The sequence below is a fragment of the Rhipicephalus microplus genome, unplaced genomic scaffold (assembly GCF_043290135.1).
Source record: "Rhipicephalus microplus isolate Deutch F79 unplaced genomic scaffold, USDA_Rmic scaffold_13, whole genome shotgun sequence".
NCBI lineage: Eukaryota > Metazoa > Arthropoda > Arachnida > Ixodida > Ixodidae > Rhipicephalus > Rhipicephalus microplus.
Window position 1 is genome coordinate 38,202,824 of NW_027464586.1, and position 22,194 is coordinate 38,225,017.

The window sequence follows — 22,194 nt, forward strand, 5'->3', positions numbered from 1 at the left end:
AGTCACCATGTGAATGGCAGGTAGTATTAAAAATTACGCAGTCTTTGAGCTTGCGGGCTTCGAACGCAATTGCGGCTTTGAATATTGTTTCATTTCTGTTTTGTTCCGAATAAAGAACCATTTCGAACTCCGTAACCCAAATTAAAGTGGTGCGTAAAGGTCAAGTTTGTTCATTGCAACGCCTGAACATTTGCTGATTGTCGTATCTTGACAAAGCGACTCTGGGCCACGGGAAGTGAAATACAGTCAGAGTTCCCTCTAGTGTACTTAAAGAAAATTCTACGCTCTCCCTCTCCTCGGAGGAAATCGTTCAGCTTTTAATGTGGTTTTAGTGGCATTGCAAGTTTTCTTAGCCACACGCGGTTTACTACTTCCATGATGCGCTAGCAACAATCTTGAGTTGTGATGTCACAACTATGCATTGTTGTGACCTTTTGTGAGTAATAACTCGCACTAGGTGACGTATGTACTTGGCGAGTAATTAGAATACCCTTACGATACCTGAAGGTTTCACAAAGTTTCTCGGAGGGGAGCCCAACATATCCACTTAAGGGTTTCCCCTTATAATACGGCGATGCTTCTACAGTCCACAATATACCAAGTGATAATGCGTGATTCCACGAAAGGTTGTGCTGGGGAAATAAGAGAAACCAACGCTAGTATTGCTCCTGTTAGTCCTATTGCTATCTATCCTGCGCATTGAAGACGAAGATTCCCCGTTTTAGACAGAAATGTGAAATGAGTTTTCTATCTCCCATTGCCATTTTCCTTTCGTTTTCCTGATTCTCTTATGTCCCCACCACGCGAGGGCAGGGGCCGGCTTCCACCGCAGCTGCGGTCACTGTTGCCGATCGGCGGCGTCAGCTACGCTTCCGCTTGGAGGCGGCACTCACCAGCGACGAGCTGGCCGACCAGCTTTGGGCCGTCCGGCAAGCTGAAGATGCCGCCCGGGAACAAGGACTTCGAGCGATCGCCTCAGGCGCCGCCATCATAATCGACGGAGAGAGTGGGAAGGAACAAATGTTAATCTCCTCTTTCCCCACCTCGCCCGGTAAAACTGCCGGACTTTAAATAAAGTTTATTCATTCGTTCATTGTAGCGAAGACAAAGCGGGGTTCAGGAACGAGCCCATGCTCGGCTGGAGTAAGAGAAGAACAAAGCAGATAAAGGGCGGTTTTTCCGTTTTACATACGTTGCTTTTTATGTAAACATTGTACAAGAAAAAGTCTCATTAAAGTGTACAATCAAGCATTGGCTGATCCCCTTCAATGGGTATAAGCCATGCTTGAAGCATCATCATCATCAACAGACGTACCAGCGTACGGGCGTTGTCCCTCTGTCTCATTTCTTACACCGTCTTTACTCGCACAATTTTCGGAATCATTGTACCTGTGCGCAGGAACTGTTGGGCATGAACCAGTCCCACAGTGTCTGTGATGAATTTGCTCTCCTTATGTTTCTGTTTTACTCCATGTAGTTATCTTTATAATTTGGGCATGCTGAACCACATTTGAAGCTTATTAAATTTGTCTATGCACCAGAAACTCGCTAACAGCGCTGGTGACCAGCCTCTATAGGGAAACACGAAAGACCGTATGACGATGTATAAATAAATTACCAAGTCTTTTACTTGGCCCGTCGATCCTTTCCTCCACCCAGCGAGAAGCTGAACAGAATGCAAGTGGCAGACCTACGACAGCTGCAGACGCACACCAATCCCAATCCCGCACTGCTTGACAAACTATACCCCAATATATATTTGACAAACATATGCAAGATACGTCATATTGATGTTGCCACATTAATTCACATGCCCTGAAATTGTACCAAAAATCCACAAGGTGCTAAAACCGGAACCCTATCGCTGCGGTGGGCTGCTGCCTTGTGCAGCCGCCGCCCTGCGACCGACTCTGGGCCGTCCAGCAGGCCCGCGAGACAGTGGTCAGGCAAGCTCTTCACGTCTCCACGAGGGAGACCTGAAGCCCGGTCGGCGAAATCTCTGTCAGACTACCAATAAAGTTGTTACTAATCAAGCAGCATGTACGGGCGTATACTTGTACCAAATGACGAGTTCGTTAGCAAAGTCGTGTTTGGGCAGCCCGATCTTCAAACGAACCCTGCCAACAACACCTAGTAAAAAATGGGCGCGTATTCGCGTGTGCCGCTTCCAAAGCCGGCGATGGACGATAGTCTTCTGCTGGCCAAGCGGTCATTTCTGTTCTAAAGCCTTTTCTATGTTGAATCGGTCGCATCTTTGTTCTATGTTCTAATCTATGTTGAATTGGTGGCGTCGTGCCCTTTTTCTATCAAAAAAGAGGGCGTGCAGCTACGGGACAATGCACGTATTGTCTATCTCCAATCAGAAGGAGGGGCTTGTGTTCATGCCTTGTCCAGAAGTACGCGTTGCAGTACGTCCGCGCGTGGCGTGCAGACCTGGTGCCGTGCCCTCTTTCTAAGAGGGTAGGGGGCCTGTGGCTTCACGAAGCTGCACAGCCTCTCCCTACGTAGGGAGAGGTCACGACGCCGAGTCTACAAGCCACAAAGATGTTTGCTTGTGAAGCAGCCGATGGAGACAAGCACAAAAAGAATGATAAAGCAGAAAAACCACTGCACTCTCAGCCGTCTCATTTCAAAGTAAAAATGGTTAATGTACAATATGATAGCATACCACGTGATAAAATTATGTTCAAGTTACAGCGGTTTCCGGTGATCTTCCAAAAATACATTCTACAATCGCTTAGAACTACGGAGAGTTAGGTGATGTATTCGTATTTTCTTTTAGCGAGAGACGTCACACTCTGTAGTTTTGTACACACGTAGTGCCATCTCTCGGAGCAGTTTTGGGCAGTAAAAAGCCTGACTTCTTTACACAGTTTGCTCTGAAGTCAGGTGAAACTAGCGTGTGCGACGCAACGACAGATATAGTATTAGGTGTCTTTGCACATTTATCACTAAGAAAGAGCGACAAATGTCTCTTCGGCACTCGGTCGCGCAATCAAACTGCCATACAGTGCTTGCTGGATTGTTTTCCGGAACAGCGCCTCCTCTATTTTTGTAATGCCAGCCAGATTCACCCGATCCAGCAGTTCACCACCCTCTCATCTGGCCTTCTCCTGCTCTCACCCATCCCCTAGCCCTCACTCGTGATTTGCATTCATGGGGAAACGAACCCATCATGTAGTGCGACGGAAATTATAAGAAGTAATTTTTGATCATTTTTCTGCGGATACGTGGGGTGGCATCTTGCATTCCTAGTGTTCACGATGTTGGCATGTAGACGCTCTTGAAAGGAAAAATGAAGAAATAAGCGCGGAGCTGCTACTGTCTTTCACGAGGAAGACACCTACACGGCTCCACGCAGAGTATGGGGGAGGGCGAGTGAAAGAAGGAGGAGGGAAAATGAGAGGGAAAGAATGAGAGAAGGAAGAATGCATTCAACACTGTCCAATCCTTCGTGACTCATTGCGAATGGACGAAATCGCGGGTTTCTTGCTGAGCCGGTTGTCGATGGTAACACCAAGGTAGCGCACTCTGTGCTTCCACGGCAGCCGGTGGCCGCGAATGACGAGCTTCGGGACATCGATTCACCCCGAGTGCTTCGGATGGACGAGCATGGCCTCCATCTTGGAGGTGGAGAGCTCAACCCGATGCCCGTGATGAAGCCGTTCACAGCATTGATGGCAGCCTGGAGTCCTTCGCGCACTTGAAGACCAGGAGGGGTGGGACCACTTGTGAAGAGCGCAACGTCGTCGGCGTAGACAGCAGCACGCACTTCTTAGGCTGTGCCGCGCGGGATGTGGTCGTTGAGGCATGCGAGGGCTACGCTGAACAAAAAGGGTCTCAACACACTGCCCTGCAGCGCACCCGCTGACATCGCCCGAGGCCTGCTGAACTCGCCAGCGACGCGCACACGAAAAGACCAGCCCCTGAGGAATGCCTCAACGTAACAAAGCATGTTCCCGCACACACGCATCTTGCAAAGAGCGGCCATGATTGTGTTGTGTGGGAGCGAGTCAAATGCACTTCTGACGTTGAAGAGGACGAGGCATCCCGCCTACCCGTGGTGCTTGGCCTTCTCAGGAAGACTTACGGTGTCAGGGATGGAGTCTGCCGTCCCCTGATGAGCCCTGAAGCTGGACTGTTCAGCGAGAAAGTCCGGTGCAGCGGTGATCAACTGCAGGCGCCGGAGCGCCATGGCCTTGAGCATTTTCCCCGCGGCCGAAGTAAGCGAAATAGGCCGGTAATATGCAGGCTTGAATTTTGGTTTTCTCTTCTTGTGGACGGGAATCACCAATGTCTCACTACATGATGCATGATGGTAGCCCTCCTGTGCGCCAGCTGGCGTTGAAGGCTTGGAGCAGTTTCGGAATCTGGCTGACATCCAATTTCGGAGCGTCTCATTGGTGATGCCATCACCCCCGGAGCTGAGCGACGTTTCCGTGAGTCAAGAACGGCACGCAGTTCACAGATGCTGAAGTCCACCGTGCACAGCTCGCCGACTGCCTCCACAATGGCTGGTGTGGGGAAATAGCGAAAGGGCGCGAAGGGTTCTGGCTGTACATGTGGTGGGAGCGCGGGCACGGGAACGGTTGCACTATTAGTAGGCGCACCCGCCAATGTGTCTGCCAGCAAATCGGCGAGCAGCGCGGTGCTGAGGCCGAAAATGACCGCGATGGAGAGCTCCGAATGCCGGGGCACACGGGGGAGGAGGAGAGCATGAAACACGCGTCAGGCACGCCGTTAGGAGCGAGGGTCGTCGAAGGTGCGGCAGAGGCTGGACCAGCCACGATCCCGTTGTTGGTGGGTGTGGTGACGACAAACCGCGTCCATGCGGTTGTAAGAAGTCCAATCCCTTGCCTTGTCCTAGCATTCCGCTCTGCGCTCCACCAAGCGGCGAGCTGTGCGAAGGTTCAGAAGCTTGATATCAGGCACTGGCGTTCCCGTCGGCACACGACACACCGTTGTGGTGCCACTCGCGAGCTCTGCAATATGGCGGAGGAAGTTGTCCGCGACTGGCGCTGTAGTACACAGTTCGCGGAAGCGGAGCCAGTACACCACAGTGTAGAGACTGATGCGCTGCGCGCCGGCATAGCAGGGCTCCAAGAAGATCGGATAGTGATCGGAGTCCTGCCGAGACTGGCACCAGAGCTTACGAGGAAGCGGCGCTCTTTTAATTCTCAAACAAGTAGCCGAATGGCCAGCTGTCTATGCTCGCCATTTATTGTCCCTTCTAGACAGAGGGCGAGGCGTCGTGTCGCCACGACGCCGTATGCGGCTCGGGAGACGACAAGTGCGGCAGCTTCCTTAAAATGTGCTGCGGCGGCAGCCGCAAATCGCCCTGCTAATTGAGCGAACAGATCAGCGGACCCTTTGATGTATACTATCATGAGCTTGGGACCACTCGACCAGCAGAACGCACACGACAAAGAAGAGCCCCCTTGGAGTGCACTGAACACGCCTCAATATTGGACGTTCACGTGGGCCATGCATGCTCGTCCCCCTCGCCAGTTGTGTGTGATCTGTGATTGGACAGTACCATCTGCACGTGTTCCCTGATCTAGAGATCTGGGGAGAACATACCGTTTTTAATGAGCCACCCGACTCATTCGAAGCAGCACCACGTAGAGGAACACCAGATTCGAGAGCTCGCCATGTAAGAAAGAGCTCGTCGTGTACGAAAGCTCACCATGTATATAATGTAAATAAACCTTCTTCAAGTCTCTCTTCCTCCTGCCTCAACAACTTCATCCCGGACCAATGGGGCCTGCAAACTTCAGTCGCAACAACTGGTTGGCAGCGTTGGGATATGACTCCGCGACGGAGAGCGACTTGGACCGGATGTCAGCCGAAAGCCCTGGAATTCAGCGGGATTGGCACAGCGTACCCCAACCGCACGTAATGGGGTGAGTGCCTGGCTTCGTGATTGAGGTGTATCAAGTCTTTTAGCCTAGAGCCGTTTAAATATCGATATAACCAACAACTGCATGGCCACTGTGGTGGTTATCTCAGCACGGAGCGGCACTCTATGTTTATCTGAGCAAGTAGATTAGGAAAAAAAGCTTAGGTAATTCAGTAGCGGGTCCCGCGCAACGGGTCGGGAGTCCTCTAGGCAGAGTAAGCTTCACCATCGGGGTGACGCGTCACATCCCCTGGAAGCCCGCCTGTACCCTGTTTAGCTACCGGTGGTCCCGCAGGTAGCCCCACCACGGTGGTCTAGTGGCTAAGGTACTCGGCTGCTGACCCGCAGGCCGCGGGTTCGAATCCCGGCTGTGGCGGCTGCATTTCCGATGGAAGCGGAAGTGTTGTAGGCCCGTGTGCTCAGATTTGGGTGCACGTTAAAGAACCCCAGGTGGTTGAAATTTTCAGAGCCCTCCACTACGGTGTCTCTTATAATCACATGGCGGTTTTCGGACGTTAAACTCCACATATCAATCAATCAATCGATTCAGTATGAACTTGTGTGTTTTGCGGAATTTGTAAGGGTACGTTGCGGGAGAAATTGGGATGTTGTAAAAATCGGTAGAGTGAGAAAGAAACAGGAAACAGGTTAGAGAAGGAGGTTGGCCGCGTAGTGCTACTTGTGTGCTTAAGCTTGTGGTCTCCGCTGTGGGATTCGCCAGGCTTCAATTTCTACAGACCCAGAATTGAAACACTGGTGAGTTTGTGATTTGTCCCAGCTGAGCCAAGGCAAAGCAGTAGTCATGTACCATATGAGACTCACGAGAGATAACCTGCAAAAGCTGTGTTGGGATCTCGATATAGATTATGACAACAATATGCCAGCATCTAAACTCCGTGAAGTGTTTCTCGAAAGCAAGAGTAACAAGGAAGAAATCGATCACTTCGGGAATATGTATTTAATGGATCAGGAAGAGGAAGAAAAGCGCAAGTGGGACAAAGAGAAAATAGAGCGCAGGAATGAAGAACATGGAATGAAGATGCAGGAATTAGATGAGTAGATTGAAAGGATGCATCGTAAGGTGGTGACATTGCAGGAAATACGCCAGACATCCGAATGTAGCGCACGAGCGGTGCATTTAGCGGGGTTTCCATTTAAGGCCGAAGAGAAGACTTCAGGCCGGACATTGCAGATGTAGAGCACGAGCAGTGGAATGTAGCGGCGGTGTCATTTCTCGCCGAAGGGAAGGCTAACATCTGTAAGGATATCGTTGATATTCTAACCTGTTCCGAGGAAAAAAATCGCGCGGTCAAAGCAGGGTGTGAGGGTTCCGTGGTGGTGGAAACGGAGTTATGATTAGCAGAGCGTTCCATGAGAATTGAACCTTGCAGCCCTATAGACGATGTTGATGAGCATCAGAGGCTGACGAAAGGCTCCAAAGCTGGCACCATGGAAAGTGCCAAGCAGAGAAAGCGTCCGAAAAACCGCAGCGCAGCAAAGCTGGCGATGAGCGCGGCACGTTCGACAAGGACCTTCAAACGGCGGGGTAGATTCGCGAGAAAGGGCCCGTTCTCTTCTCTGGCTGGCTTGAATCGCATGCGTATGAGCGGCCGGAGAGTAAAGAAAAGAAAAGCGCAATCGACGCGGCCGTGGTATAACGATGAACTGATAGGCAGTCATCAGGACTGTGCGTGCGAGACAGCGGAGGAGCATATCGATGATGAAGAACGTCAGAGTGGGACGAAAGGCTCCAAAGTCCGCGCAAAGAAGCTTGCACAGGGGAGAAAGCGTCCGAAGGTCAACAGTAAGGCAAAGCTCGCGATGAGCACAAGGCGTTTGAGTAAGGGCTTCAAACGGTGGAGTGAAATTGCAATGAAAATGCCATTTTCATCTATGCCGTGTCTGTATCGTATGCGTCCAAGCTGCCGGAAAAGAAAAGCGCATCGTACGCGGCAGTATTCGAATAATGAATTGCTAGGCAATCATCAGGACCAAGCGCGCGAAAGATCTAACAAGCATGTGGGTGCTGAGGAGCATCAGAGGTGGGCGAAAGGCTTCATAGACAGCACCATGAAGAGTGCAAAGCGGAGAAAGCATCCGAAAGACAGACAGGCGAAAATCGCAACGCGTTTGATGAATGTGTTCAAATGGCTGAGCGAAATTGCGAGAAAGTTGCCGTATCGCAAGCGTCCGAGCGTCCGAGGAGCAAAGAAAAGCGAAGCGCATTGTGTGCGTAAGTGGTCAGAGGGAAAGGGACCTTCCCGTAGTTTTCGCGGCGCATTGGACGGAGTGCGGAACACAAAGGTCGATGGGTTTCGCGAAGTAGCAGGAAGGGACGACGGCAGGTCTGCTTCGAAGAATGTCGTGGGGTTAGGTAGCAAGGCGATTCACTTATACGTGTGTTGTACACCCCGCTTGTCGAGAAGATCGTTCCGGGTGCGACCACCACGAGTTCGACTTAAAGTTGTTGAGAATAGCTGTCAGCTTCTCAAAAATGTTGACTTAGGACTGTTGAAAGGAGTTTTTTGTTTACTTCAGGGATTTTGTAAATAACTAGTTTGAACTTTGCATTGTAAGCGCTGTATTATTTTGGTAGCCAATATGCGTTGTACATATATCTATCGAATGGGTAGTGACATGCATTAGAGCGAGTGACAGGGCTTAAGAGATAAGCTCCTTCAAAATAAGGTGGTGGCAGCTGACGGAAAATATTGCATGGTGTTTCCATTGCTTGTCATGCGTATACACGAGGAAATATAATGTTAGTGTAGCACTAGTTGAATGGTGACTACGTTGCAGTTGAGATCGAAGCCGTAAAGAAGAGTCTAGCACCTATGAGGGTAACAGCAGGCTCCAGAATGATCTGAGTTTCACAACTGCGAATGTTGCTACGCTAAGAGAACAGGCCGACGCAGGCCAGAATAAGTACAACAAAGGGCAGTGACGAGGTTTCATCTAGCGAAACAGCTAACATAGTTTTAGAATATCCGGCAGAGACACAGTGAGGCTGTCTCAGCGCTGAATCTTCCATGCAGGGTCCAAGTAGATTTAAAACTGCTAGGCAAGAACGCCAGCTTCGGACGAGCACAGTGTACAGAATATGCGAGCGAGAGGCTCACAACTTCCCCTTAAGAAGAAGGGTAGACGTAAGCGGCGTCGTAAAGCAGAGTACGACAAAGAGCACAGCCCACTTGAAGAAAGCTGGTAAAGGTTCGAGGGCAGTTTATTAGGCGTTTGTTGTCGCACCAGAGTTGGTTTGTATGCGTCCGAGCCGCCGGACCAAACGAAAAAGGAAAAGCACGTTGGTTGAAAAGGCAAAGAAAAGGAAGGGTACGGTCAGCCTTTTGTTGCTTTATCGACATCATAGGCCCGTTTACATTGACCCGACGAGGGCGCATTGAGTCGAAATAAACAGGTTTTCTGGACTCGCCCTCCCCATGTATAAGCGGACGCGTCGGGGCGGAGAGTCGTCGCGGCGAGTCCCGTCGACCCGGAGACAGGGGGTAGGTTCACCGAACTCGCCGTGCTCAGAAAGGGCATGTATAACCAGTCACGCTGAGTTGACGGCTCGTGACCGCCCGTCGCGGTCTCCGCTTCCCCTGTCCCCATCACTCCGACGTTGCTCTTTCTCTGTCGGCGGGTACGCGCGCGCTAGGTACGATGACATCCTCGCGGGCTCCATGCACCATGTGGACAGATGATGAAATAACGACGTTGCTAGCTTTAGTCAACGAGAAAAAAACTGAGTGAGTTGCTCCAATCCTGCAAGTAAGTATAAAAAATAGCAAATTACTTTCATTTTTAAGCATAAACGAAGCACAATAGAAATAGAGGTGTAAAATTACGGCAAAATGGTATGCGGCCGTATGAATTTTTACGTAAGCCGATAGAAATTTTACTCAAAAATGTATATTGCATTCCAATTGAAATTACAAGCCCTCAGATTGAAAATTCATCGTGTAAGGATCTCACTGTCCAGTCCAAAAGCCACAGAAATCAGATTAGCCAAACAGGGTGAGCGTATGAGGCCAGAGGAACACGGTGCACTTAATTGTGGTGGAACTGTACACTTTGTTCCAACAATTGATGAGGGTCTTTAGTCAATTTCATTTAAAAACTGCTTATTGTTTTCAATTTAAAATTTTCAACGAGGTTCAGGGCACCACTTTATTCGTATTAGCGACAAGCCACAACTATTGCAGAAAAATGACTCGCGTGTAGGGCTTCAAAGGATTTTCCACAGCATCAGGTACACAAATGAAAGGCGTTACAAACCACGAATCACGGCGAATTCCTGGAGAGACCAGCCAGGGGTGAGCAGGGGACGGTGCGTCAGGCTGCGGATACGCCTGCGGCGAGCGCTGTGCCGCAACAGAACCACTGCTGCCATCGCGTTGTGCAGTGTTAGCCAAGACACCAACACAACCATAAAGTACCGCTGGTACAAACTGAGAAAAAATACCAAGACAGCTATCGCGGTGGCGGAGCGACAACTGCGTAAACAACCGCAGCCCACAGCGGCGAGAGCGCAGGCTTGGAGGAGCAGAAACCGGTACCGGAAGACGGGATTTCGGCTCGACGCAAAGCGTAGCTGCGATCACCGCTCACCTCAACTCGTCCGTACGAGTTCATATAAACTCGGGTGCGTCGAGGTAAGCTGAACCCGCCACTCAACTCAGCCCACCCCCGTCGCGTCCATGTACACGGGCCTCATGTTTGATGGGCCGCGGGAGTGCGAGGTCGATGGCTTGCTAACAGTAACTGAGCGAGAGTAAGAACTCTGGTTACGAGCGAGGACCTTTGCGGGGGTAGGAGGCGAAGCGAATGAGATTTGCCATTGTTCCATTTCCCGTTCGCCAAGAAAGACCCTCAGGAAGTGACACCGCGCGTTCATGTGAAAAGGGAGTAGACAGCACTAGGCTTTTGATGGCGGTCACTAGTGGATTTGTTTTGTTTTGAAGTTTGCTTTAGGCGGTTTAAGTTGTTTTGGGTTTTAAAATGTGTTTTGTAAGTGTGTTGGCAACTAAATAGTGTTTAGGTAACCCACTTTCAATTTTGTTCATATCTTAGGCGTTGTACGTTTTTATAAAGTAACCGTTGTGCGATTGTATAAACGACACGCATAGGAGCCTGCGTCTTGGTAGATACGTGTAAATGAGCAGGGGTGACGTAATGAACTAAGTACGACTGAGCGCACAGACGTGGAAATAATCTTTCCGAGTTTTTTCAGGATTCATGCGAATGTTTATTCTGTTAATTTATTGTTTTGTTCACATTGTCCAGTGTAGATGAAAAGCTAGTTCATGAGTTTATGTGTATGCTTTGCGAGAGTAGTAACCGCAAGGGAAAGTCGAGTAGTAGCTCATCCAGGCAGGAGCACTGTGACGTGCATTTGCGGATGTGGATGTTCCTGATGCAGGTGCAGCATGGCAGTTGTCTCTTCGTCAGCTCCGTGGGAACTGACGACTTGCTTTGGCGGCACAAAATTTTAGGAACTGAAAGATAGCGTGAAGCAAAAGGCTTTATTTTATTAGTATTAGGCCTGCTAGGTTAGAGCGGATTACTCACGCTTGCACACGGGTATGCCACGGGGAACGTATTACTTGACAGTTACTTTTCTTGAAAGCCGTCTAACGCGAAGATAATTCTCGAATCTGAATTGGAAGATTTGGCGAACGCTCAGAGAATCGTTCCGATTGCTGCTTTGTGTTTGGTGATACTACTTACGGAAGGTTGTTTTGGAGGATTTTTAGGACTCGATGTGTCTCAGTGCAAGCAGGGCGCTCTCCTGTGCCTGTGGTGGTGTGTATGAATGTTTTTCGCAGAAGAGAGCCACAAGGAACGAGTGGAAGAGAGTCCTTGACTGGGCGTTATCGGTAGTGGCATAGAAGACGCCACCACATAACGACACTTCGGGCAACTTGTGCAGCTGGTCACCCTCAGGTTGAATCTCCCGCCGGTGGACGAGCTGTTGTGACTCGAGCCAGGGCTGACGAGGGAGCGGTGCTCTTTTAATCCTCAAACAAGTAGCCGAACGACCGGCTGCCCATGCTCGCCAGTTATTGTCCCTTCTAGATGGACGGGGAGGCATCGTGTCGCCACGACGCCGTAAGTGGTTCGGGAGACGACAAGTGCCGCAGCTTCCTTGAAAGATGCTGCGACGCCCTCCGCTAATCGCCCCACTAATGGAGCGAACAGAATGGCGGACCCTTCATTGTATGCTGTCATGAGCTTGAAACCCCTCGGCCATCAGTGCACACACGACAAGAAAGAGCCCCGCTGGTGCTGCCTTGGAGTGCAGTGATCACGCCTAAATATTGGACGTTCACGTGGGCCGTGCATGCTCGTCCCCCGTGCCACTTCTGTGTGATCTGTGATTGTAGAGTACCATCTGCACGTGTTCCCTGATCTAAGGATCTGGGGAGAACACACCCTTTTTAATGAGCCACCCGGCTCACTCGAAGGAGCGCCATCTAGAGGAACACCGTATTCTAGATCTCGCCATGTAAGAAAGAGCTCGTCGTGTACGAAAGCACACCATGTATATATATTGTAACTAAATCTTCTTCAAGTCTCTTTTCCTCCTGCCTCGACAACTTCATCCCGGACCTCCGGTGCCTGCAAACCCCGGTCATAGCAGACCCCAGTGTCCCACGCGCGACTTCATGAGTAACAGCACTCGTCCGTCACAAGGGAGAGGTCGAGCGCACTGCGCTCCGCACCGGGACGGAGAAAGGTGTAGCTCGTATGGTCAATGATGTGAAATCCAGCCCTCAGGGCGGCGTCCATCAAGGCCCTGCCACTGGCACCGACACTCGCGCACCAACTCGCCGTGTGATGGGAGTTTAAATCTACGCACACGACGGAAGCACTTTCAAGGCGATCAGTAAGCCACACAAGGAATTCCAGGTCCCAGAGTTTGGTCACAAGGGGTCTTGGGGTGCGGCCGCGCTTCACTTCGGCTCTGTACCACGACAGTGAAAATTGCCAATTACTGGTATTTCGAGTTCCCTCAACGACGCGAACGTCTTCGTAGAGGTGAGCGCTTTCTACTGACCCTTCTTTAGGTTTCGGCGAGCACCTGGAGGGCCGTATGGCCCATACACCAAGCCACGTCACACCAACGCTTTGCTACGCCTTGCGACGCGCCGCGCTGCTGCCTACCCACCTGAAGCCAGCATGGTGGTTCAAGTTCAAGGTACGGCAGTATAACCCTCGGGACTGGACCCAAGTGCTCAGAGCCCAGGCGCACCTACGGGAAACACGAAAAACGACTCACGGTACGAACGCCGATCCTTCTGTGCGAAAGACGCCGAGTCAGTCATCGGAGACGCCTGAAGCCGCCCGAGCTCCATGCTGCAGTACTCATCGCCGCAGTTGCGCGTTCTTCATACAACTACACAAAAGATCAAGAAACTACCACCCCTTCTACCAGACGAATATAAAGTGGTATTCCGCTTCCAGGGAGGCGACCTTACGACGCAGCGGCCACGCTACCTCCTCGCCGCTCTCATGCAGGCCGCTGAGCTGACCGACCTATCTACGCTGACCCTTCAAATTCAACCCGTCAACAACACTTGCACAGTGTCTGCGGTGAATCAAAAGGAAGCGCTCAAGCTTGTGCAGCTCCACCAAATAACATACGAACAGCATGAGTATGCCATGACGGCATACATCACACCCCCCGATGGCTCGGTCCGGGGAGTTATTACAGACGCCTTCTGGAAAAAATTGCCCCAAGAACTACTTGATCGCCCGCAGCCCTCAAGAAAGTATACTAGACGCTCGACAAATGAGACTCACAAGTTCAATTCTGATTGTCTTTGGTCAAGCCACAGTCCCCGAGAGAATCGTTTATGGTAAGGGACAGCATGTGTGCACGCCCTCTTCCCCAAGGGTCGAGACGTGTAGTAACCGCCGGACCATAGGCCACCACACAGATGTATGTATCCAACCTAGGTCCCAAAAATGTCCCAGATGTGGCCAGTTTAGCAAACCCTAAATGTACTCAAGTCTGTATCATCTGCGAAGGACCGCATCGTGGGCCGGAACGCCCTACTCATATGCGGTGACTTTAACTCTCAACATACTGACTGGGGTTATCTGTACACCACAGCAAGGGCTCGCAGGCTTTCTACTACTATCCAAGACCTGCGCCTCACTACACATAACAACTTTCAAACACCAACCCGAATCGGCAATAGTGTAACCATGAACACTAGCCCAGACCTCACACTAAGACGCTCACTCGAAGATATCTTGTGGTCCCGCACGCAACACAAACTTGGAAGTGATCATTACATTATCGTCATTCAAATACCTTACACAACCTGCAGGCCTCGACTACTCACCACACAATCTTATTCAATGGAACGCTATACAATCCGCTCGTCGGGTGCTCCCCAATACGCCAATACAAGACATTGATCATTGGGTCACATCTCTCCTGAATGACGTCGCCATGCACACACAACACATTACCACACCACCCAACACTCCTACATGGGACACACGCCTATCCCACCTCAGGGAGGCGCACCACAGCTTTCAGGAGAGATGAAAATGGCAGAAACATAATAGAACGCTAAAACGCCGACTGTCCATGCTACAGACAGAATAACTGCGCACGCCCAGGAGCTGTGCCGTTCCAACCGGAGCCAGATGTGCAACAGCATAGCTGGCAACCTTTTCACAAAACAAGCATAGCACCCCCTATGGCACTTTATCAATCCCACACACTCACGCAAAACGTCACAACATCACATTACACGCCTACTTCACAACTCGACGCTGTCTCCTGAAAGCCTTCTGGACCAACTCCACACAACGCACACAGTACCCGGCACCTCCTCCTCTCTCCCACCCTACACAAGAGCCCCGAATGAGACTCTGGACAAGGAAATTTCGGAGCAAGAGGTTCATATGGCCCTCCAAAACATCCGCACAAACTCCGCACCAGATATAGGCATCGTTACTAACTATATGCTTCGTAATTGGAATGATCAATCGATTGCCCAGATTACAGAATACTTTAATAAAAGCTGGAAAGAAGGCCCCCTGCCACAATCCTGGCGCCATGCCTAGATTATCTTCGTCCCTAAGCCTAACGAACCCCTAACCACATCAAACGTTCAGCCTATTTCACTCACACCGTGTCTCGGGAAGCTTCTCGAACACGTTGCACTAAACAGACCAACTCAACACATGCACGATCACAATATGTACCCGCACACTATGGTGGGCTTCCGCCCATGTCTCTCCACCCAAGATGCCGTGCTTCAACTGACGCACGGCATCCTTGATCCTACAATCCCCGCTCATACTAAAGCCGTCTTGGCCCTGCACTTAACCAAGGCCTTCGATCGCGTAGAACACAGAGCGATCATGGCGGCTCGGTCCCCCCTCAATGTGGGCGTTCGCATGTACGCATACAAACAAAACTTCCTCTCAGCCCGAGGCCAGGATTCCGGCTCACGAGGGGCTAGTTCCTTAAACGTCCACCACGTGCCGCATGAAGTTGAACCCTCCCCCTCGTTACCTCTTTTCTCCTTCCAACACGACGCTGACGAGTTCCCTACGGAAATGGCTCTCTTCAACCTGTTCTCGCCCGCCCCTCATTGTGGGAACCAAAGAATAGCGCCCCGCTGCCAGCGCATTCTTATACCCGTGCCACACGGGCAGAAAAAATGGCATTTACCCCCGAATGCCTTCAGATTTATTGCCATTCGCGCGGTGCCACACGGGCGAACAAAATGGCATTCATCCGAATGCCATTCGAACGCCATTCGCCGCCAACTGCCTTCGCCAGAACTCAGTTGACTGAGAAATGCCTACTCTCGACGACACAGCTCGCGAAGTGCGATTTACCTGAAAGTATATAAAACAAATCATATTGAGCTAAAAATGAAATTTCCCGTCTTTTATTTGCACTAAAGTCTTAAAAAGATGCTTTGAACGTTATACGAAGAAAATAGAGTATTGATAATGAAACGCTTGTCAATTTTAGTGTCTATTTACGCTGTGGATCTGACTAGTGTTGGCTTAGGTTGCTACGGTCGGCTGCAACGTTGTAAAACAAAGCAAGAAACTAAAACTTAGGACAGCGTAATACGCTTATTTCTTCATTTGATGATTATCTGATGTGTATGAAGCTTGTAAATGCTTCTTAATTTTTTTTATTGCTATTCACTCAATGCTCACTTGGAAGGTGCTGTGATCGACATCATCAAGTCAAATGTCATTCGCTTTGGACGTGTAGCAGCGCCGGCGAAACGAATGTCATTCGGGAACTGAAGGCCTTCGCCACCAAATGTCATTTTTTATGCCCGTGTGGCACGGGTATTACCCGCGTCGTTTAACCGCCGGCCGGTGTAGAAAACGCGAACATGTTCCGCACCAGCCATCAACGGTTTTTCAGACTACGCACTTCTGTCTTTCTTTGGCTCGGTCGAATTCGAGTCCTCACAGTTTTAATAAATAGTCATAGATAAATTATTTACGAAGAAGCTACGACCAACTGCATTTCATTCTTTAGTTTGTTTCTCGTCGTAGGTAATCAATAGTATTCATAATATCAGGTTTAATACTTAATTTGTGGCTAAGCCATACTTTTTGCCAACCCGAGCTTTTTCTAGGGCAGAACACAGTTTTTATGTTCTTTTTTTAGCTAATTGGCTATTGAAAAGCATGCAAAAAATTAAGAAAGATGTTAGTACAACGATTTTCACACGAGAACCATGTCCACTATACTGGACACTGGGAATCATTTGTTGAACATATAGGTACACACATTCTGCTATTCTCTTTGAAAGAGTGCTGCTTTTGGCCCTGTGAGGTTAATAGCCTTATAAAACACAAGCGAGGTTTGTTTTGACCCGATAAAAAGTTTCTTATGGTTGGCTGTAACACATAGCGTTCAGCACCACAAAGGAAACAATACGTAGAAGAGAGCGTGTCTATTTTGTTCATAATTCAACTTCATCAGACGCCGATCTCCCTCGTTCTTCATGCTGTTGATAGATTCCCCGCATGTCCCTGTTTAATTTTTCTATGACTAGGCTTGCAGAGTGTCACGTCAAGCCACATCTTCTTTTCTTTCTTTCTTCTATATTGAGCACAATGTGCACGAATTGAATCTTGGTGTCGAGTGTACTGGACGTAATTATCGCATTTCCCGCAGAGTTTTGATTACAAAGACTACATTTTTATGTCTACGATGTATCGAAAAGACGTAACAGAGCTCTTACAATTCAAATTATTTCAATGGTGCAAAAATATCTCCTCAAGTACTTTTGTATATTTGACCGCATCGTGCGCACGTATTTTCGCGTAGATTACGCAATTACTTCTGGTGGTCAATAAATAGGTTGATATATATGTGGGGTTTAACGTCTCAAAACCACCGTATAATTGTGAGAGATGTTGTAGTGGAGGGCTCCGGAAATTTCGACAACCTGAGGTTCTTTAACATGCACCCAAATCTGAGCACACGGGCCCACGACATTTCCGCCTCCATCGAAAATGCAGCCGCCGCAGCCGGGATTCAATCCCGCGACCTGCGGTTCAGCAGCCGAGTACCTTAGCCACTAGACCACTGCGGTTGGGTGGCCAATAAATAGGTGGGGCTGAAGGATGAACTACTCTTAAAAACATGTTACTCGACTCTTACAGAAGCTACCGAAGTGGTTTCAGTTCCGAGTGTAGCTCTGCTTACTTTTCTGCATCACTTTTCTTGTCATGTTTTTGTCAATACTAAGTATGGGTACCACCCTGCTGAAATCACCAAATGAGGATTGATTGATTTGATTGATTTGTGGGGTTTAACGTCCCAAAACCACTATTCGATTATGAGAGACGCTGTAGTGGAGGGCTCCAGAATTTTTGACCACCTGGGGTTCTTTAACGTGCACCCAAATCTGAGTGCACGGGCCTACAACATTTCCGCCTCCATCGGAAATGCAGCCGCCACAGCCGGGATTTGATCCCGCGACCGGCGGGTCAGCAGCCGAGTACCTTAGCCGCTAGACCACCGTGGCGGGGCTCAAACGATGATTGCAGGAAGTGTATAAAAATAGTAATAATAAATAATATGTTCAATACACTAGTCATGGGGGAGGAAAGGAATATACTTGGCAACCACATAGTAAACGCTCCGAGATTGTTTTGTCTTGTTATCCTTTGTGGAAGCTCTTTCGCTTTCTTATTTTTTTGTAGCGCTTTTTCTTGGTGTAAATGTACATAAGGAGCTGAGTATAGTTCCATAGAAAAAAAAAAACAGCAGACGCTCGGGACGGACAGCGCGGTTACAGTGTAAGCTGGAGGAGCGGCTTTTGTAGACATTTTTGTAATTTAGTGTTAGCACCTGATTTGCTGGAATCTCATTGCAGGCGTCTTATTTTATAAGGTACGCAGCATAGTTTCGTAAACTGTATTTCAAACAATGGCAGCTTCAAGGGACGGCGTGCCTCTGATTGTTTTTGCACTGCTACCTGACAACGTTTAATTAATGAGGTTCGAAACTTCAGATTATGCAGCATTGCGTGTTTTACAAAAGATTTGCTACACCTAAAACTATTGTGTCTTTATTTATGTTTTTGGCACATTTCAATCGCCTTGATATAATAAAAATAGAAATAGATAAATTATTTATGTAACACTTCCTCTGATGAGATTTCATTGCGACGTGTGAAAGTAAATTTTATAGTGTTATTTCACACATTACAAGTGCTTTGTGCAACAGATAGTCGAATGTGGAACGATCTCCGCATTGTTGATATATGTGTCGAAGGCCTGTGCACCAATAAAGCAGCTATCGAATGGGGTCGTTGGCGTACTATGTAAGGGCTCACATGCTTATCTTAAAAGCAATTTTAAACCCACGTTGTTTATTTACGTGTACATCTCAAGTATGTAGTGCTTCCTCTCGCGTCAGCAGGTTGTCAGAATTCAGAGCTTGATTTTGCGATTGACGAGTGAATGGTTCATAATTATTGCTTATATTAGATAGGAAAATATTGATTATATTCCACCTTTTCACTCAATGGTCTCGCTGATGTATGTGTAAACATGGCAACGGTAAAAACACTAATCATGCTGTAGCCAAGAAAAAAAAAGGTGATGCAGAACATTTTGTATCAGTCTATAAAGCAGTTATCGATTGATGATATTCTTACAAGGAAACGTATATTTGCCGATATTTACGATGATTACGCGCGACGGCAATGCCTGGCACACTGGCGGGCTGGGACCAGTCTCTATCCACTTCATAGTCTTTTCTTTCAGGCAGGGACCCTCTACCGCTTTATGCCCCAATCCCACTACTGCCTTGTGGCACTACCACCCGGCGTTAAAGCGCCGACCCGGCGCTTGTCACGAAAGGGGAGTGTTGGGTGACACATAAGGCTTCAGTCTTACGACGTGCACAAAAGTGGATGGTGGTGGCATTGAGTGCGCTTCGTCGACGACTCGCTGTATCTCGTAGGTGAGGTTGGTGATCTTGCGAAGGACTTTGTATGGTCCGTCATAGCGAAATAAAAGTTTTTCTGAGAGGCCGATGTGACGACATGGGGTCCACAAGAGCACGAGAGAACCTGGTGCATAGGAAACTTCGCGGTGGTGACGATCGTATCGATCTTTCTGAGAGGCTTGAGAAAGTACGAGTCGTTCTCGGGCAATCTGTCGTGCTGCGTCAGCTCGCTCTATGGCATCGCGGACGTATGGGACAGGGGAGCTTGGACCAGCGGGAAGGAGTGTATCAAGAGGCAGAGAGGGTTCCCGTCCATAAAAAAGTTAGAACGGGGAATAGCCTGCAGTGTCATGTCTGGAGGAGTTGTAAGCGAAGGTGACGTAGGGTAACGTTGCGTCCCAGTCACGGTGGTCTGGAGAAACATACATTGACAACATATCCGTGATAGTGCGATTCAGGCACTCTGCAAGTCCGTTAGTTTGTGGATGGTATGCCGTTGTGAACTTGTGGTTCGTGGAACAGGAACGTACGATATCCTGTACGACGCGAGATAAAAAGTATCGGCCTGGGTCAGTAACGAGCTGTCGAGGAGCGCCGTGAAGCAATATGATGGCATGCAGTAGAAAGTCGGCAACATCGGTAGCGCAGCTGGTTGAAAGAGCGCGGGTGATCGCGTAACGTGTCGCGTAGTCGGTCGCCACGGCAACCCATTTGTTCCCGGATGCAGAAGTGGGAAATGGCCCGAGAAGGTCGAGCCCTACGCGGTAGAATGGTTCAGCAGGGATCTCAATAGGGCTAAGAAGGCCAGCTGGAAGCGATGTTGGTCGTTTTCGACGTTGACAAAGGTCGCAGCTGGCGACATACTTTTGCGCAGAGCGATATAGGCGTGGCCAGAAAAAACGGCGCCGGACGCGATCATAAGTGCGGGTGACTCCCAGGTGACCAGCGGCAGGTACATCGTGAAGCTGTCGGAGAACATCTACACGCAAATGGGAAGGCACGACGAGAAGGCGGTCAGGACCATTAGGGCGCATGTTGTGGCGGTAGAGAACACCTTCCTGAAGGAAATACAAGTTCAGAGAAGTGGGTGGAGTAGCGGAACTCAGGCTTTCTATGATGGGAAGTAAATCCGGGTTGCGGCGTTGCTCAGAAGCGATATCAAGAAAGTCTGATTTTGATAAGACGCAAGCTTCCGTAGCTCTCTCTGTAGCGTCTGGTGGATCCACTGGATACCGTGACAGGCAGTCGGCGTCTTGATGAAGGTGACCAGATTTATACACGACCGAGAAGGTGTATTCTTGGAGGCGGAGAGACTAACGACCGAGACGTCCCGTGGGATCCTTGAGCGAGGAAAGCCAGCAGAGTACATGATGATTCGTTACAACAGTAAAACTGCGGCCGAAGAGGTACGGGCGAAATTTAGCGACAGCCCAAACAAGAGCAAGACACTCTCTTTCAGTGATGGAATAGTTCCTCTCGGCAGGGGATAAAAGGCGGCTGGCGTAGGCGATGACACAGTCTCGTCCATGCTGACGCTGAGCTAAAACAGCACCAATTCCGTGGCCACTCGCGTCCGTACGAACTTCTGTCGGGGCAGTCTGATCGAAGTGGGCAAATATTGGCGTAGTCGTGAGGGCTGCAATGAGCGCCGAAAATGCTGCACTTTGAGGCGAATTCCAAGTAAATGGGACATCTTTTTTAAGAAGCTCGGTGAGAGGCCGCGCAATATCGGCGAAATTCCGGATTAAGCGGCGAAAATAAGAGCACAAACCAAGGAAGCTCCGGACATCCTTAGGAGAAGAGGGCACGGTAAATTGAGTCACTGCGCGAATTTCATCCGGATCGGGCTGTACCCAACATGCGTTAACGAGGTGACCAAGTACAGTTATTTCGCGATGGCCGAAACGGCATTTGGAAGAGTTCAGCTGGAGACCAGCGTTGCGGAATACTTGGAGAATACTGGACAGTCGCTCAAGATGGCTTGCGAACGTCGGTGAAAAAACAATTACATCATCTAAGTAGCATAAGCAAGTGGACCATTTGAAGCTCCGCAGAAGGGAATCCATCATGCGCTCAAAGGTGGCCGACGCCTTACAAAGCCCAAATGGCATTACTTTAAATTGGTATAACCCATCGGGGGTTACAAATGCTGTTTTTTCTCGGTCCCGTGAGACAACAGCGATCTGCCAATAACCAGATCGAAGGTCAATGTACGAGAAAAACTTTGCGCCATGAAGGCAGTCAAGGGCGTCATCTATTCTTGGTAAGGGGTAAACGTCCTTCTTAGTGACCTTGTTGAGATGTCTATAGTCGACGCAAAACCGCCATGTGTTGTCCTTCTTCTTGACAAGCACGACTGGGGATGCCCACGGACTAGATGAGTGTTCTACGACGCTTTTGGCGAGCATTTTCTCGACCTCTTTCTGGATGACAGAGCGTTCGGCAGTGGAGACGCGGTAAGGGCGGCGATCAATTGGGTTGGCATAGCCGGTGTTGATGTGATGGGTCACAACTGATGTCTGGCCTAAAGGGCGGTTGTCAAGATCGAATATGTCCGCATAGGATGTCAACAGACGTTGGAGGTCTTGTGCTTCGGAGGGCGAAAGATCTGGCGCTATCATTTTGGCAATGTCAATGCTTGACAGGTTGGACGCAGTGAGCAAGTTGACGTGCGGAGTAAATTGCTGAGCCAACAGTTCAGAAATATCACACTCTTGCAACGACGACATGACGCCTAGTTTAATACCAGCAGGCAGAACGTGCGTAGAGAAACCAAAGTTCAAAAAAGACAGATGGGTCTGGTTGTGGCGTACTCTCACCACGGTGTGCG

At 49.4% G+C, this 22,194-nt stretch overlaps 1 long non-coding RNA gene across 1 annotated transcript in view; it reads right to left on the minus strand.

Moving 5' to 3' along the window:
- Positions 1 to 22,194, minus strand: part of LOC142784071 (uncharacterized) — a 163,604-nt gene that overhangs the window by 62,422 nt on the left and 78,988 nt on the right. The gene's annotated exons all lie outside the window — the stretch shown is intronic.